Here is an 18,173-nt window from a genome sequence, read left to right as displayed (position 1 = left end):
ACATGAAAGGGGAAATGATAAAACCTGGAATTTTAGGAAAGCTGATTTCAACAAATTAAGGGAAGAGCTTAATCGTGTAGATTGGGACAATGTCATGGTACCTGGGAATACTGAATTTAAATGGGGCAAGTTTAAGAATATACTACTAGAGTCTTGTAAAAAAAAACTTATACCCTATGGTAATAAAATGTCCAGCAATAAGAAGAAGCCACTATGGATAAATAATCTATATGAAGTGAAAGCTGCACACCAAATTCAGAGAAATATGAACAAGCATAACTGCTTTAACATACATAAGGAATGAAAAATACAATTAGCTATATGAAAAATTGAAAAAATTGAAATGATGTGACATTGCATAACTGCTGAGGATTATTTGAAAAAAGAGATATTTAGCTAATGTATTGATCAATTTATTACTGCCCCATAAACACTTCACGGTAATCTCTTATTTATGGGGTCCCTAACCAAATTTTTTTTTATTAATATGGATAAATAAGACAGTACAAAGTATAATAAAACAAAAAAAAATAGGCATTCAAAATGTTGAAGTCTGAGAATGCAGAAATAGCATTTAAGGAGTATAAAATTCTCAATAGGAAATGTATGTAAAAAAAGAAATCAAGCTGGCAAAATTAGCTACTAAAAAAAATTGCTACAGATATTAAAATAAACTCCCAAATTTTTTATAGATACATCAATGCCAAAAGGAAAAAAAGGATGGTATGGGTCTCATATAAAAGATTATAACAAGAGAAGTATAGTGGATATAGAAAAAGCTGAGATATTAAACAGGCACTTTTCATCCATGTTCACCAAGGAACTGACTGTTCCAGGGATAATTAAATAAGTAAAAAATCAAATCCCCCCCCCCCCCCGCACAATATAACTAATTTAACACAAAAAGAAGTACACCTGCGTCTGAGTGAATTATACATTGACAAATCCTGCGGTCCAGATGGCATTCATCCACGGATATTGAGGGAATTGAGCTCAGTAATTGACAGACCGCTGTATTTAATCTTCTTAGACTCCCTTGTAACAGTGTTGGTACCTCAGGATTGGAGAATAGCTGATGTGGTATCGATAATTAAGAAAGATAAGAGGGTGGATCCAGGCAACTACCGTCCAGTAAGTCTGACATCAGTGGTTTGCAAGGTTTTTGAGGGCATTTTAAGAGATGACTTGCAACAATATATTAGAGAGAATTTTATAATAACTGATAACCAGCATGGATTCGTGAAAGATAAGTTGTGTCTAACCAACATGTTGGGTTTCTATGAGGAGGTAAGTGCAAATCTGGATATTGGTAATGCAGCTGATGTGATTTATTTGAACTTTGCAAAGGCATTTGATACTGTGTTACATAACAATCTTGTAAAAGATAGGAAATAAAGATTTGTCATAAATGGTACTTTCCAATTGGGCTTTAGTCAGCAGTGGGGTACTGCAGAGACCTGTGCTAAGACCTATTCTTTTTAATCTCTTAATTAATGACCTTGTGGATGGCATAATCCTATAGCTGCATATACATTAAATGGAAGTAAACTCAGGACTACAGAACAGAGAAGGACTTGGGGATTCTGGTTACAAGTAAGCTGAGCAGCAGCACTCAATGTCAGGCAGCAGCTGCAAAAGCAAACAACATTTTATTGTATATAAAAAGAGACATTAGATCCTGGGATCCCAACGTATTGTTACCCCTCTATAAATCACTTGTAAGGAAACATCTGGAATATGGGTCCAGCTTTGGCCTCCACATTTTAAAAAGGTAAAAAGGAAATTCAGAAGATAGTTCAAAGGTGAGCAACTAGATTATTGAAAGGAATGGAAGGCCTCCCATATGGTGAAAGGTTGAAAAAGTTGGATTTCTTTAGCTTACAAAAAAGACGTCTCAGAGGAGATCTCATTCACATGTATAAATACATGTGTGGTCAATATAAAGGACTGGCACAAGACTTATTCCTTCCAAAGACAAAACCGCGCAGCTGTTTAGCAGCATACAGAATGGGACACTTTACTGACACCGGGATCCCCAAGTGCTTCACGCCACTGGGGTCCGATACTTAGCGCATCAAAGGAGGAAGGGCCCATAGGCTGACACACACCGGAATTGACCTTTCACGGATCCGGGATTGGCTGGAGCCCATCGTGGCGGAGACCAATACTTTGGGGCAGCGCCTGAACTATCAGTGAGTAAAAGACCTGGAACCGCAGCCCCGGTCTCTGCCTCTCCTTTACTGGTGCCGTCGCCCAGCGCTGTGGCGTCATCAGGGACTACCGCCACCCTCGTCCGTCCTCTATCATCCTCCTCGGGGTAATCCCGCTCCGCCTGTGGGGAGCGACACCATCCCGACTGCGACCCTCACCATCAGGCCCGGAGAGCAGCACCCGCAGCGGCGGCCCATCCCTGGCCGCGTACAACAGGTGGCGTCATGATCATAAAAGACTTTCCTAACCGTCACTACCACCCCCATCCTCCATCCTGCCTCCCGTCCACCACCTTTCCTCTCCTCCTGTTCATCTCGTGGTCACAAAACCAGGCCAGCCCAGCCTGTGACGACGCAGAGGATCTGCACCCCCAGCCCGGTCAGGTGAAACCCCCCCGACCCTGGGGTGTTACATTATGCTAATAAGCGCAGGGACTAGTTGCAAGGGTGTTAGTTCCTGCGCTCTTTCCGCCCTCTTAGCATGTTAACGCACCCACAGGGAGGTGCTAACATGCTATTCAATGCAGCATCACCAGCGGTGATGCGTGTACCTGTGTCCGCTGTCACTGCTGATGAGAAGTCCCGGAACTTCCAGTCATGCGCACTAGACCTCTCTGAAGCGGAGATGCATACACCCAGCTTTATACTGCGCATGACTGGAAGTGCCCAGCATTCAGATCAGCGGTCACAGTGGACACAGGTACATGCGTCACCGCTGGTGATGCTGCATTGAATGCATGCTAACATGCTGAGAGGGTGGAATGAGCACAGGAACTAACACCCTTGTGACTAGTCCCCTCGCTCATAAGCATTTCATAAAAGATCTTTAGAAATACTTTTTTTCTAAAGATCTCTCTATCTATGCTACTAGATACAGGGATGGTTAGGCAGGAATTAGCAATATGCACCCAGAACTGCTCTGGGTGCATATTGCGCCTCACAGGTTCCCTTTAAACTTTTTGAGGTATGCAAAAACAATTATTTTTTCAAGCAGAAGCCGCTTCAAGAAATGCTTCATTTTTGTTTTTTTTCTTTACCTGAAGCGGTTTTGAAGAGTTTTTGCCCCTGAAGCATTTTTTTTTTTGCAACCTTTAGTTTGGGCAGTGCCTTGTGTCCTTCAGAATCCACTTTAGACATGTGACATGCACTTTCTTTTTCCCACAGTCGAGATTTTATTATATATATATATATATATATATATATTAGTAGTGAATGCGTGGAGAAGCCACCTGAAGAATGGTCAGATCAATGAATAAAATCAAGAAATAACGTCTGGAACACCATTCTGAGTCTGAACTGGGTGCAAAAACCTAAAAAATCAACACTATATGGAGAGACGGTATGCACACCAGTGACTATGCAAGGGGAATATATGAAAAGCAGAAACTGCTGTGTGAATACTGACATGAAAAACCCAATAGCTATATGTAAAAGTGAAAGTATGAAAAATGGAACCTGCATTACTGCCATGAACATATGAATAAAGAGAAATTTAGCAATTGAATTGATCAATGCAATAGAGCCCCAACACTATGCCAAAAACACTACTGCTTGTCATATATTCCCCTTACTTAAGCCCGCTACACACACTTCAATATATCTCACAATCCGTCGTTGGGGTCAAGTTGTAAGTGACGCACATCCGGCATCGTTTGTGAGGTATCTGCGTGTGACATCTACTTGCGATCATGATTGAACGCAAAACCGTTGATCGCAAACACATCGTATCATTCTCTAGAATTGAGCGTTTTGTTGCACGAACCTAGTCAATTGTAACGTGTGACATCCCTCATACGATTTTGGTGTCTGATGCTATGTGCGCAGGTGTGCGATCTGCACCGCAGCTTAAAAAAGGTCCGCTTCAGAGCGCAGCTGAAAAGCTGCGTTCTGAAGCGCCTCACAATGTCTGTCATGCACTAATCTCTGTCAGTCGGTCACTATCTCTGTCCCTCACTCTCTGTCCATGTCAGTCTATCCCCCTCTCTCATATACTCACCGATCCCCGATCCCCGGCGCTGCACGGCGTTCACACTGCTCCGGCGGCTTTTACTGTTTTGAAAAAGCCGGCCGCCCATTAAACAATCTCGTATTCCCTGCTTTCCCCGCCCACCGGCGCCTATGATTGGTTAGAGTGAGACACGCCCCCGCGCTGAGTGACAGGTGTCACACTGCACCCAATCACAGCAGCCGGTGGGCGTGTCTATACTGTGTAGTGAAATAAATAATTAAATAATTAAAAAAAACGGCGTGCGGTTCACCCCAATTTTAAAACCAGCCAGATAAAGCCATACGGCTGCAGGCTGGTATTCTCAGGATGGGGAGCTCCACGTTATGGGGAGCCCCCCAGCCTAACAATATCAGCCAACAGCCGCCCAGAATTGCCGCATACATTATATGCGACAGTTCTGGGACTGTACCCGGCTCTTCCCGATTTGCCCTGGTGCGTTGGCAAATCGGGGTAATAAGGAGTTATTGGCAGCCCATAGCTGCCAATAAGTCCTAGATTAATCATGTCAGGCGTCTATGAGACACCCTCCATGATTAATCTGTAAATTACAGTAAATAAACACGCACACCAGAAAAAATCCTTTATTAGAAATAAAAAACACAAACATATACCCTGGTTCACCACTTTAATCAGCCCCAAAAAGCCCTCCATGTCCGGCGTAATCCAGGATGCTCCAGCGTCGCTTCCAGCGCTGCTGCATGGAGGTGACCGGAGCTGCAGCAGACACCGCCGCTCCGGTCACCTCCACGCAGGTAATGAAGACAGCCGCGCGATCAGCTGCTGTCACTGAGGTTACCCGCTGTCACTGGATCCAGCGGTGGCCGCGGGTAACCTCAGTGACAGCTCAGCTGATCGCGCTACTCACCGCCGCTCCTATCACCTCCACGCAGCAACTGAGGTGAGTATCGCGATCAGCTGAGCTGTCACTGAGGTTACCCGTGGCCACCGCTGGATCCAGTGACAGCGGGTAACCTCAGTGACAGCAGCTGATCACACGGCTCTCTTCATTAGCTGCGTGGAGGTGACCGGAGCGGCGGTGTCTGCTGCAGCTCCGGTCACCTCCATGCAGCAGCGCTAGAAGCGACGCTGGAGCATCCTGGATTACGCCGGACATGGAGGGCTTTTTGGGACTGATTAAAGTGGTGAACCAGGGTATATGTTTGTGTTTTTTATTTCTAATAAAGGATTTTTTCGGGTGTGTGTGTTTATTTACTGTAATTTACAGATTAATCATGGAGGGTGTCTCATAGACGCCTGACATGATTAATCTAGGACTTATTGGCAGCTATGGGCTGCCAATAACTCCTTATTACCCCGATTTGCCAACGCACCAGGGCAAATCGGGAAGAGTCGGGTACAGTCCCAGAACTGTCGCATATAATGTATGCGGCAATTCTGGGCGGCTGTTGGCTGATATTGTTAGGCTGGGGGGCTCCCCATAACATGGAGCTCCCCATCCTGAGAATACCAGCCTGCAGCCGTATGGCTTTATCTGGCTGGTTTTAAAATTGGGGGGAACCGCACGCCGTTTTTTTTAATTATTTAATTATTTATTTCACTACACAGTATAGACACGCCCACCGGCTGCTGTGATTGGGTGCAGGGTGACACCTGTCACTCAGAGTGGGAGCGTGTCTCACTGTAACCAATCATAGGCGCCGGTGGGCGGGGAAAGCAGGGAATACGAAATTGTTTAATGGGCGGCCGGCTTTTTCAAAACAGTAAAAGCCGCCGGAGCAGTGTGAATGCCGTGCAGTGCCGGGGATCGGGGATTGGTGAGTATATGAGAGAGGGCTGCTAACTTCAGTCACTTAGGAGATTAGCGGTCACCGGTGAGTCCTTCACTGGTGACCGCTAATCAGGACGCGGCACAGACAGAGCCGCAGCATGACCGTGAAGTCGGGTGAAGTTCACCCGAGTTCATTCTGACAGTGCGGCTCTGTCTGTGTCTGCTGTCATCTGCCATTCAGCTCTGCTACATGGCTGTCTGTGTCTGCTGTTAGCGGCCATGTAGCAGAGCTGAATGGCAGATGACATAGTAAAAACGCATCCCTACACATTACACACGCTTGGCAAGTCAATAAATAAAAAAAAAAAAAGGTGCCCAATGCATACGTCACAGAACACATGATCTAAAGGATCGCACACAAAATTGACCAATTTAACATAGACTACTAATGCACGTGTGACGGCAAATGAACGACCTACGTGTGATCTCATAAGATCCCGCATGCAACCTGGGCGTGTCACATCGCAAATGCGATTGTACAACTAATTGCAACGTGTAAAGTGGGCTATAGTCACTGGTGTGCATACCTTCTCTCCATATAGTGTAGATTTTTTAGGTTTTTGCACCCAGTTCAGACTCACAATGGTGTTCCAGACGTTATTTCTTGATTGATTTGTAATCTTTTGTTTGTGAACCCGGCCCCACCACACCTATTGCCAGTCCACATTATACGCATATATAGCCTGGGTCTCAGCTTCCCATACACGGTAAGTTTTTTAACTGCATGAGAGGACACACACAAGCTAGGGACCCCAACGTAGAGAAATACTTTGGCGTAGTGTTGGGGCTCTGTTGCATTGATCAAATCAATAGCTAAATTTCTCTTTATTCATATGTTCATGGCAGTAATGCAGGTTCCATTTTTCCCATTTCATTCTTACATATAGCTATTGGATTTTTCATGTCAGTATTCACACAGCAGTTTCTGCTATTACCTGTATTCCCCTTGCATAGTCACTGGTGTGCATACCTTCTCTCCATATAGATCAACGATTAAAGACTGAACATACACAGAGCAAATCGCTTTGGCATATGAGTGCAAATGTTTGGGGGTTTTTTTTTTGCATTTTTAGGCATGTTTTGGAACAAGCCTGACATAAAAAAAATGGTTGTGTGCACATAACCTTAAAGGGAACCTGTCAGGTCCCTCATGCCAGCAGCATTTATACTGTATTTGCTTGTCCATTCCTAACCATCCCTGTATAACATCATTCTCTAAAAAAAAACTTTAAAAAAAGCATGTATTACCTCCCATTTTCTTTTTCAAATTTAGGCCTATGACTAATCGCAGAAGTGTTGCTTTCCCAGAATAGTGGGCCCTTTTTCTGTGTTATCACACCCCTGTAAGCATGCTAAAATGATTTCCAGGACTCGGTGTCATTGCCAGCTCCTGGAAATATTGTGCATGCGCGTGGCTCAATCCGGCAGCGTCAATGAGCTTCAGAAGCTGAGTGTTCTTAAGGCTTCAGAAGGTGCACTACATGCATACCTGTTACGGTTGCTGCGAGCACTGGAGACTAAGTCCAGAATTCTTACTACTGCACATGTGCGAGCGCTGGAGACTAAGTCCAAATTTCTTGCTACTGCACATGTGCGAGCGCTGGAGACTAAGTCCAGATTTCTTGCTACTGCACATGTGCGAGCGCCGGAGACTAAGTCCTATCTTGGAGCCATTGCACATGTGCGGGTGACATCATCGCTGACACGAGGTCACATGTCTCTGACACCTTCTATGCCGATTGGTCGCTGGTCATGTGCTTGTGATGCCTTGCTCGGTGATAGGCCAGCATGACGTCACTCCTGTCGTTCTGGCAGCGGATTGGCTCTGGTGTCCTCCATCTTGGATGAGGCACAGAGTCTATATAAGACCCTGACACACGCCGCATGGCGCTCAGTCCTCTTGGTTCATGCATAAGAGTAGACGCTCTGTGCGCATTCCTCTAGGCATTCCTCTGTCTATGCTAGGTGAGCGCTACCGGCAGGGTAGCGTTCTTATACCTTACAGCTTTGGCTGCTGTCCGTATCCTTACCTCTTAGGGGAGCGGACATAGGCAGGTGCCTGAGGCACATGGTCTGGCTGGGCCTTGTGGTTCGACTCGTAGGTGGACGTTGCCGCTAGGGTAACGTTCCTTATACTGCGTCTGGCAGTTGTTCGTATCCTCGCACACTAGGGGAGCGAACAGAGGTAGGAGCTTTGTGCGGCTTACGCTGCTGTTCGTCTCTTTTGCACCACTAGAAGAGCGGACCTAGGCAGGTGCCATATCTAGTGGTTCGTGTCCTCGCACACTAGTGGAGCGAACGCAGGTAGGAGCTTTGTGCGGCTTACGCTGCTGTTCGTCTCTTTTGCACCACTAGAAGAGCGGACCTAGGTAGGTGCCATTTCGCACACATTGCCTTTGTCTCTGTGATTATTAACAGAGATCATTCCACACACCCTCCAAGTAAGGGAGGAATTGCTTTACTTACTTATTATATCCTAATGTGAGTTAACAGAGGTATTGCACTCTGCCATAGTCTGCAGCAGAGTCTTTGCACGGTGGACCCTGACTGTTTGATACTCCTTTAGGTTATCAGACAGCCCCCCGTAACAATACCTCCCAACCATCCCGGATTCTGTGGGACTGCCCCGATTTTAGAGGTGTGTCTCGCAGTCCCGCGGCTCACAACTGATGTCCCGGCTCCTCCCCTCAGTGCAGTGAATAAATTAACTTAAATTATCACTGCTCTGATTTACCAGGATGGCCAGGACACAAACTCATTGTCCATAGGCAGCAGCTCTACCAATTGAGACACTGCCTGTAATGAAAAACATAGGAAGATTTGGTAATCTTGACCTCTGTATTGCAGTAGAGAAACCAGAAGCAGATTATTCAGCTACAAAGATGATAGATAGATAGAGGGATAGATAGATAGATAGAATGGATAGATAGATAGAATGGATAGATAGATAGATAGAGAGATAGAGTGATATATAGCTAGATAGTGATATATAGATAGAGGGATAGATAGATAGAGGGATAGAGTGATATATAGATAGAGGGATAGATAAATGGATAGATGGATGGATAGATAGATAGAGGCATATATAGATAGATAGAGGGATATATAGATGGCGGGATAGATAGATAGAGGGATATATATATATAGATATGTAGATAGATAGATAGATAGAGGTATGGATAGATTAATAGGGAATAGATAAATAGATAGAGGGATAGATAGATACATGATAGATTGAGGGATAGATAGATGCATAAATAAATAGATACATGATAGATAGATAGATGATACATGATAGATAGATATAAAATAGAGGGATAGATAGAAAGATGGATAGCTAGATAGATACATGATGGATATATAATAGACAAATAGACAGAGGGATAGATATATAATAGATAGATACTGTATCTCTTTGTATGTGAAGGAAAGAGTCAGAATCATTTGTACCCATAAAACTACTATAAAGAAATGAGAAAAAAAATACAAATATATTTATAAAAAATTGTTCTTTATTACACCACCTTGGATTCAATCCAGCAACTTTCAAAAGCTCCTAGCTTTTCTAGCTGCACTAGCTGTTGAGGCACTAGGATTGATGATGTCAGAGGGAGGATTTTATATAGATAAACCTACTGTACAAGCTCCATTGTGCAGAGCAGCATCTCTATGTCCTGTATTCTAGAGGGAGATGAAAAGAGGTTTTTTTTCTTCTACTAAAATTACTAAAAATAATAAAAAAAATAGAATGTAATTTTATTACACTTTTTTATAAAATAATAAACATCACAGATTAGCAAATAACATGGACATATTTGGTGTCCCTGAAATCGTAACGACCCAAACAACACAGCGATCAGATTATTTATGGGGATCGGTAAATGGCGTAAAAACATGTCACAATTTATAATTTTTCTTTGTTAAAACCCATAGAAAAATGTGATAAAAATGTATTTCTGAGGCCGTGCTCACACGTAGCGTAAATGCTGCGTTTTTTCTGCAACTGTTCGTACTACGAGCGCAATAATAATCTTCTCTGATTATTGCGTGTTTGCGGTATGTTTTTTTCAATGAACAGTCCTGGGCATCTGCTGAATGACCCTTACTGCCAAATGGGTGTGTCTAGGGGTGTGGCTAGAGGCGTGGTAAAAATGTGCAGCGGCACGCGCAGCGCACCGCATGCTTTGTCCCTCTTTCCTTTTTTCAAAAGTTGGGAGGTATGTAATCGGACCGAAAAAACAGTCTCAGCATGCTGCGGGTGCAATGCGAGTCTTTTTCTCTCGCACCCATTCTAGTCTATGGGGCGAGAGAAAAATCGCACTGCACTCGCAGTACACTGGTGTACTGCGAGTGCAGGGCGAGAATGGCAATAGTCGGCTACTGAGGAGAGAGGGAGATAAATCCCTCTCTCTCCTCCACAGCGCCGCCCCCCACAGCTGTGGTTCGATCGCATGATCGGACCTCAGTCGCAATGACACTCGCATGACACTCGGCTCCCGCTGTGCTGCCAGCACGAGCCGAGCGTCATGTGAGGATAGCAGTGGGCCCCAGCCTTACCTAGGTCCTTGGCCACTCTGAGACCGCAGGTAACCGGACTCCTATGTAACAAGCTGTATGATATAAAAATACTTATTTTTGAGAACTGAGAGAAGTTGTAATGGGTAAATTGCAAAGTTGCTTCTTTTCACAAACATTTTAGAACTGTACTCATTTAAAGGGAATCTGTCACCAGTTTTTTGCTACCTCATCTGAGAGTAGCATAATTTAAGAAAAGAGACTCTCATTCCTTCCATCTATCACTTAGTTTATTAGGCCGGTTTCACATTTGCGTTGTGAGGCATCCGTCACAGTGCGTTGTGTGACGCATGTGACGGATGCGTTGCAAATAGTGTGCTAATAAAGGTAACGGATACCTTTAGAAGAACGTTTTGCGTTTATTTTTTCTTTTTTTTTTTTAATGTTTGCCGGGAAAGGAGATTTGCAGTCGGGAGGAGTGAGAGAGAGGTGACCGCAAATCCCCTGAGTGACCACAGTGAGTCGCGCGATCAGCTGTGCCGTCACTGAGGTGACCCGCGGCCACAGCTCCAGGCCTCCACCCGAGAGCTGTGTTCGCGGGTCACCTGAATGAGGGCACAGCTGATCGTGCGGCTCACTTCAGTTGCTGCGTGGAGCTGATAGAGAGCGGTCGTGTTCTACTGCCGCTCCTGTCAGATTCATGTAGCAGAGCTGAAAGCGTCATGGGACATCTGTGGATTAAGCCGGACCTGGAGAGGTATTTGGGGATTAATAAAGTGGGGAAAGAGGGGTTTTTTTTGTCTTTTATTCCAAATAAAGGATTTTTTCGGGTGTTTGTGTTTATTTACTTTCACTTACAGGTTAATCATGGAAGGTATCTGGGGTAGACGCCTGCCATGATTAACCTAGGACTTAGTGGCAGCTATAAGCTGCCATTTAACTCCTTATTACCCCGATTGCCACTGCACCAGGGCAATTCGGGATGAGCCGGGTAGAGTCCCGGGACTGTCGCATTTAATGGACGCGGCAATTCTGGGCGGCTGCTGACTGATATTGTTAGGCTGGGGGGGCTCCCCATAATGTGGGGCTCCCCATCCTGAGAATACCAGCCTTCAGCCGTGGGGCTTTATCTTGGCTGGTATCAAAATTGGAGGGGACTGCACGCCGTTTTTTTTTAATTATTTATTTATTTTACTACACGATATAGACCCACCCACCGGCGGCTGTGATTGGTTGCAGTGAGACAGCTGTCACTCAGTGTGGGGGCGGGTCTGACTGCAACCAATCATTGGCGCCGGTGGGTGGGGAAAGCAGTGAATACGAGATGGATTAATGAGCGGTCGGCATTTTCAAAAGAGGAAAAGCCGCCGGAGCTTTGTGACAGCTGTGCAGCGCCGAGCCAGTGATCGGTGAGTATGAGAGAGGGGGGAGAGGGGGGAGAGAGACTAGGAGTGATTTTAAACGATTTAGATCGTTCTGCTGGACGTGCTGAGCATGCTCAGTAGAACGTGACGGGAACCGTCAGCGGATTCCTCCGCTTAGCGCATTGCGGCGGAATCCGCCGCCATAGATAATCATTACACACCTTGGCGGATACTAACGGAATCCGTCAAGGTGCGATATTTTAACGACACAAAAAACGCTACATGCAGCGTTCCTTCCACCCGACGCGTCAAAATGAAGACGCTGCATTGTGCAGCGGATGCAATGCAGACACTTGCGTTACAGTGCGTCATCCATACAAGTCTATGGAGAATAGCGCAGTGCGTTAACGGACTGTGCTATTCTCCATAGCGGCGGACTGCGCTGAATGCAGGTGTGAAACCGGCCTTAGGTGCAGTAGTTGTAACACAATTAGAGTTTTTAGAAATAGCAGAGCACAGAAAGCTAACCCCACCCACAGCAGGCTGTGCACATTGTCTATTGACAGTGAGCTGCTTATTAGATGTGGGGGAGTGGTTGAACCAGGGCTCACATGACCTGTAGTTTTGGCAGTGATAATCGCTGGTGATAATGCATTCATTGCATTGAAACAACAGCCCGCAGCCTAATAAATAACATCCCTGAAATCTGTCTCAGCTGTCAATGCTGTCCTCAGATTACATACCAAAAACCAGTTGACAGATTTCGCTTTAAAGGGACTCTATAAGCACAGGATGATTGTGCAAACGAAATACAGGTGCATGTGCATCATGGTGGGACTAATCATTTCAAAACATCTTATTACTTTTTGTTTTCCTTCAATCTTCACCCTACTCTGGCTCTATGAAGCCGGAGCTGTCAATCAAAATAGAGCGGAGGGTGGAGATAGAGGGGAAACAAGCAGGTAGAAAGGTGTATTTAATTCATTAGCCCCACCATGATCCACCGAGCGCCTGCACATGGTTTGCAGTCATCCTGTCCCGACAGAATCCTTTTAAGAATATGAGACCTTTTTAAAAAGTAGGTTTTGGCGGCATTTTTTAATGGTCTATCTGCTGACATCTAGTGGCCAAGGTTAAAACTGCAAGTACGTTTTTTCACTTTACTGTTCTCAATGTGAAAAACAATATCCACTTTAAGCAAAAACTGAAAAAAGGTAGAGATGTTTCAAGGAATCCTATTGTCAGTTTTGATATACCCTCTCCAAACTTGTAACTTTGCTAAATAGGTGTTCAAATATAATCATTTTTTCTACCATAATCCAAATTTATCTAAAATGAACCTATATACTCACATGTACCAAATGCAAAATTAATTACCAAGTGTTCGCTTGGGGGTCCTTTATGTGTGTATAGTACGCGAAGTTATCTGTGGTAAACCCTGTAACCCCCTCCTTTGCTCTACGCTGACTTCTAAGGACTATAGGTCGTAAGCAAGGGGACTTGAACTTCAATACTCATTTCAGTACTTTTTACACCTAATTGGCTCCCATATTGACCATGCATACCGGATGGTAAGGGGCATAGGAATTATGGAGTCAAGTAAGCCTCACCAAGAACTTGCACCACACACATTTATTCAATTCCTTACCACTGACCATACACAATCATTAGTATAAAACTGTACAACTACATCTCTACACACTGCAGTCTCATCTATTACTAGAGACCATCAGAATATTCTTCCATTAGTCAGCTTTTTGCCTAAAATGACGTTTACGAACCAGCTCCAATAAAGATCTTTGCAACTAAAGCATACAAGCCAACTTTCTACATCATCCAGAATAAAGAAAGAAGAAACGTCTGGACTCCTAGAATAGAAGGAATAGAAGAGAATCTGTACTTTTGGTGTAGGGTCTCATCTGAATAAATGGAAGGTCTGGCATATGGTCTGCATAAGGAGGGGGTCTTATCTGGGGTCTGTATAAGGCCTCATTCATACATCCCTGAGTCACGTTCATGTGTTGGGCTTTTCATGGAGAGATGTACCCACTGTAGTCTATGGAGCTGTTTTTTGTGTATTGCAAAAAAAAAAAAACACAGAAAAATGTCTGGTTTTGATCCAAATCACGGATGAAAATCACCCAAACAAGTCTATGGGTCCATGAAAATCTCTGACAGCCCATGGATGTGATCAGTGTACAATACATGTGCTGTCCACGATTAACTTTATAATGTAAAGGGGAAGCAGTGCGGTTTATTTTTCCCATATATGAAAATCACTGAATAAACATTGATGGTAAAAACGGGCCAAACACTGATGAAAATCGTATTCAAACCACTGATGAAGATCATATGTACCAAAGAAATCACAGACATCTCAATGAGCCTGAAAGAAAGATTGTGGTCTGGTGAACAAACGTTTGAGGGTATTTTTTAGAGTGTCTGGTTTGGGGTGCTTCTTAATTAAGGGTCTTGTATGAGGCCTATATATAAAGTGGAGTTTGCTTTAGGTTAAAGGGGTTGTTCAGGTTTGACAGGAACATCTGCATCATTGTATGTGACTGCAGACTTGTGAGTCCTCACATCGTACAGTCAGGATTCTCTGATGCAGAGTAGGGCGATCATGTGACTGCAAGTATGTGAGATGCTCACTTCTGGACCACACTCAAACTAGACCTGGCAGTCTCGCTCACTTCAATCGCATTGAGCAAAGCTGCTCATGTCTAATCAGAATGTGGCCAAAAACGTGCAGACACCTGAATCCTGACTGTACACTGTTAAGATATATCGTGTTTTTTGTGGACTGAGTGGCTTGCAAAAAAAAATCACAGAAACATGCATGTCGCATACTTGCAGTCACACGATCGCCTGCCCTCGGCATAAAAAAATCCTGACAGTAGGCTGTGAGAATTCAAACCTGAACAACCTCTTTAAGTGCATGGAAAAGTTTTTGTAGAGTATCTTTTTTTTTTAATTAAAAAAAGGGACTTCTGGAGCTCTTAATGAGGCATCTAATCAGAGCTTTATATTAAGGATTTGGCTATGGTCTGCATGAAAGGGAGATATACGGTATTTTATTTATGTATTTCACACTCTGCAACATTGAGATTACATCACCACGCTGAAGACCCTTGGGCACACAAATCATCAAGATCCACTGCTGACAAATCCCTTGAAATTGCCAACTTGTGACAACTTTGATGTGCTCAATGGGAGATGATTCGAAAAACGCTGTAGGCAATGGTAGTATGTTTAGGCCACAAAGGTTTCTTACAATAGCACATGTGGCCTGGCGTTGTGTTGAAAAATGGCTCTTGGGACTCTTTCATGTCCCTCGTGAAGGCCTCTTCATAACATTGTCTATGTGGTCTCCTTTATCAATATCTGGCTATCATTGTGTCTAAAATAAACGTTGGGGCTCATATCCAAAGAAAATAGACCTCCATTGCTGCCTTGTTTTGCGGAATTCAAAATAAATGTAAAGTCCAGCTCACCATAACATTCATTCCTTCTCGTAATGGAACTCAGGATCCATCCCATGCCAACACAATCCAGAAAAAGGAAGAATCTGGCCCTTTAACATTCGAGGTTCTGTTTATTTTCCAATATGGTGCACTCCTACAATATGCAGTGAGAACATGAGTGGCACGATTTCAATGCATTTGAAGTGCAATAGCATTCTTAATCATGAATTCACCTTGAATGTTAAAGAGCCGGATTGTTCCTTCTTCTGTCTTGCTTTGCACCATGATAAGCTTTGACAGCGTTGGCAAAAGCTCTATGGAACACCTGTATCTGGACTTATGCTTCATAGCCCAAAGTCATGTAAATGCCTACCGATGGCTTGTGTAGACACTACTTCACACGTTAGGCTTGGTATGTGATGTCCATTTTCACTTGCAGAACAAAATGGATCACTATGCACCATTCTTCGAATTGGACAAGGACAATACCATGAAGAGGACTTCACAAGATCTTAATATGTGTGAAGAACTGATGCAGAAAGTATATTGAAAAATTGTAGAGGTGAGAAAAAGTATTTGTGTGACTCCGCTCTATTGGTCACATTGGTAGTTCATGGCAGTCAATCCAGGGCACCGTGGACTGCCTACTACCTGCTGGCATTCTCGGAACATCTTCTGATTAGTAGACCCTTGGGATGTAGTCATAATGCCATACTAATCAGAAGTGCCCAGGTAGTAGCAATTTTCAAGGCTCCCACCGGGCTGCCTCGCTGTGTAGTGATGTGACCGATTATCCAAAGTCCTGAGAACTATTTGATCAACTCTAGAAAATCATAATATTTTATATTGTAAAGAATAATGTTCATTTGCTATAACAAGAATAAGACTTTTGGCTAAGTTCATAGTGCTAAGGAAAAAAAATCAAAATATTAATACTAAACTGTAATCAGGGTAGGCCTTATGACGCCTTATTAGTGTGACTGTAAAGGTACCGTCACACTAAGCAACATTGCTAGCAACATCGCTGCTGAGGCACAACTTGCTAGCGATGTTGCGGTGTGTGACATCCAGCAACAACCTGGCCCCTGCTGTGAGGTCGTTGGTTGTTGCTGAATGTCCTGGGCCATTTTTTAGTTGTTGCTCTCCCGCTGTGAAGCACACATCGCTGTGTGTGACAGCGACAGAGCAACAACTAAATGTGCAGGCAGCAGGAGCCGGCTTCTGCGGACGCTGGTAACCACGGTAAACAGCGGGTAACCAAGAAGCCCTTACCTTGGTTACCCGATATTTACCTTCGTTACCAGCATCCGCCACTCTCAGTGCCGGCTCCCTGCTCTCTGCACACGTAGCAGAGTACACATCGGGTAATTAACCCGATGTGTACTGTGGCTGTGTGCAGGGAACAGGGAGCTGGCACTGGCAGTGTGAGAGCAGCGGACGCTGGTAACGAAGGTAAATATCGGGTAACCAAGGGAAGGGCTTCTTGGTTACCCGATGTTTACCGTGGTTACCAGCGTCCGCAGAAGCCGGCTCCTGCTGCCTGCACACGTAGCAGAGTACACATTGGGTAATTAACCCGATGTGTACTGTGGCTAGGTGTGCAGGGAGCCAGCGCTAAGCGGTGTGCGCTGGTAACCAAGGTAAATATCGGGTTGGTTACCCGATATTTACCTTAGTTACAAAGCGCAGCATGCTTCCACGTGTAGTGACGCTCCAGCGATCCCTGCCAGGTCAGGTTGCTGGTGGGATCGCTGGAGCGTTGCTTAGTGTGACATCTCACCAGCGACCTCCTAGCAACTTACCAGCGATCCCTATCAGGTTGTATCGTTGTTGGGATCGCTGGTAAGTTGTTTAGTGTGACTGGGCATTTAAGCCTACCACTAGATTAATAGCAGCTGAGATGGGTGCATGCTGATCAACTGAACTATTGTTTGGCCGAAAGCCATTTAATTTATATGGTGGAGTTTAATCTATGTAATTGTGTCCATTGTTTGACCCTAGCATAGAGTTTACTCTGTGATAAAGCTGATACCACTAGAATGCTCTGACCTAGCTAAGTAGGTGACATAAGAGATCTGGAGCAGGAGTCTGAAGGCCCAGTCACACACAACGACTTACCAGCGAGCCTGACAAGAATACGACTTGATTGCTGGTAAGTCGCTGGGAGGTCGCTGGTGAGATGTCACACAGTCAGGCCTTACCAACGACGCAGTAACGATGAGCAACCTGTATAACGATCTCGGCGACGGTGGGACCCTGTGTTAGGTCGTTGGTAGGTCCTGCCCAGCAGGACATTGCTTTTGAAGAAAATGGTCCGGACCATTCGGCAACGACTAGCGATCTCACAGCAGGGGCCTAATCGCTGGTGTCACACAGAACGAGATCGCTGGCGAGATCGTTGCTACGTCACAGAAACTGTGACTCTCTCGTTGTGTGTGACGGGGCCTTAAAAGCCACATACACTGGAGATCAAAATTAGAGAACAATGTATGATCACTTGATTTTTTCAGAAATAAAGTAATCTTGTAATCTACTTTAATCAATATTTGAGGGGTTTTTTTTGTAAGGGGTACACCATGCTACTAGAACAGTGTTTTACAAAAGATCCAAAGTTTCTCAACATAAAACCTTTATTTTGCCTAAAACGTGATGATCATAATTAGAGGACAATGACTGTACCACAGAGTAAGATTATAAGTAAATTTTCTGAAGGTAACAACAGTCGCCAATCAGTAAGAAGTGTAGAGGTCTTTGCTTTGAATGACTTCAGCACATCTGCAGCCACAGGACATCACTAGCCTCTCACACTGCTCTGGTGTGATT

The sequence above is a fragment of the Anomaloglossus baeobatrachus genome, chromosome 4 (genome assembly GCF_048569485.1).
Source record: "Anomaloglossus baeobatrachus isolate aAnoBae1 chromosome 4, aAnoBae1.hap1, whole genome shotgun sequence".
Lineage (NCBI taxonomy): Eukaryota > Metazoa > Chordata > Amphibia > Anura > Aromobatidae > Anomaloglossus > Anomaloglossus baeobatrachus.
Note: the sequence above shows the minus strand (reverse complement) of the source record.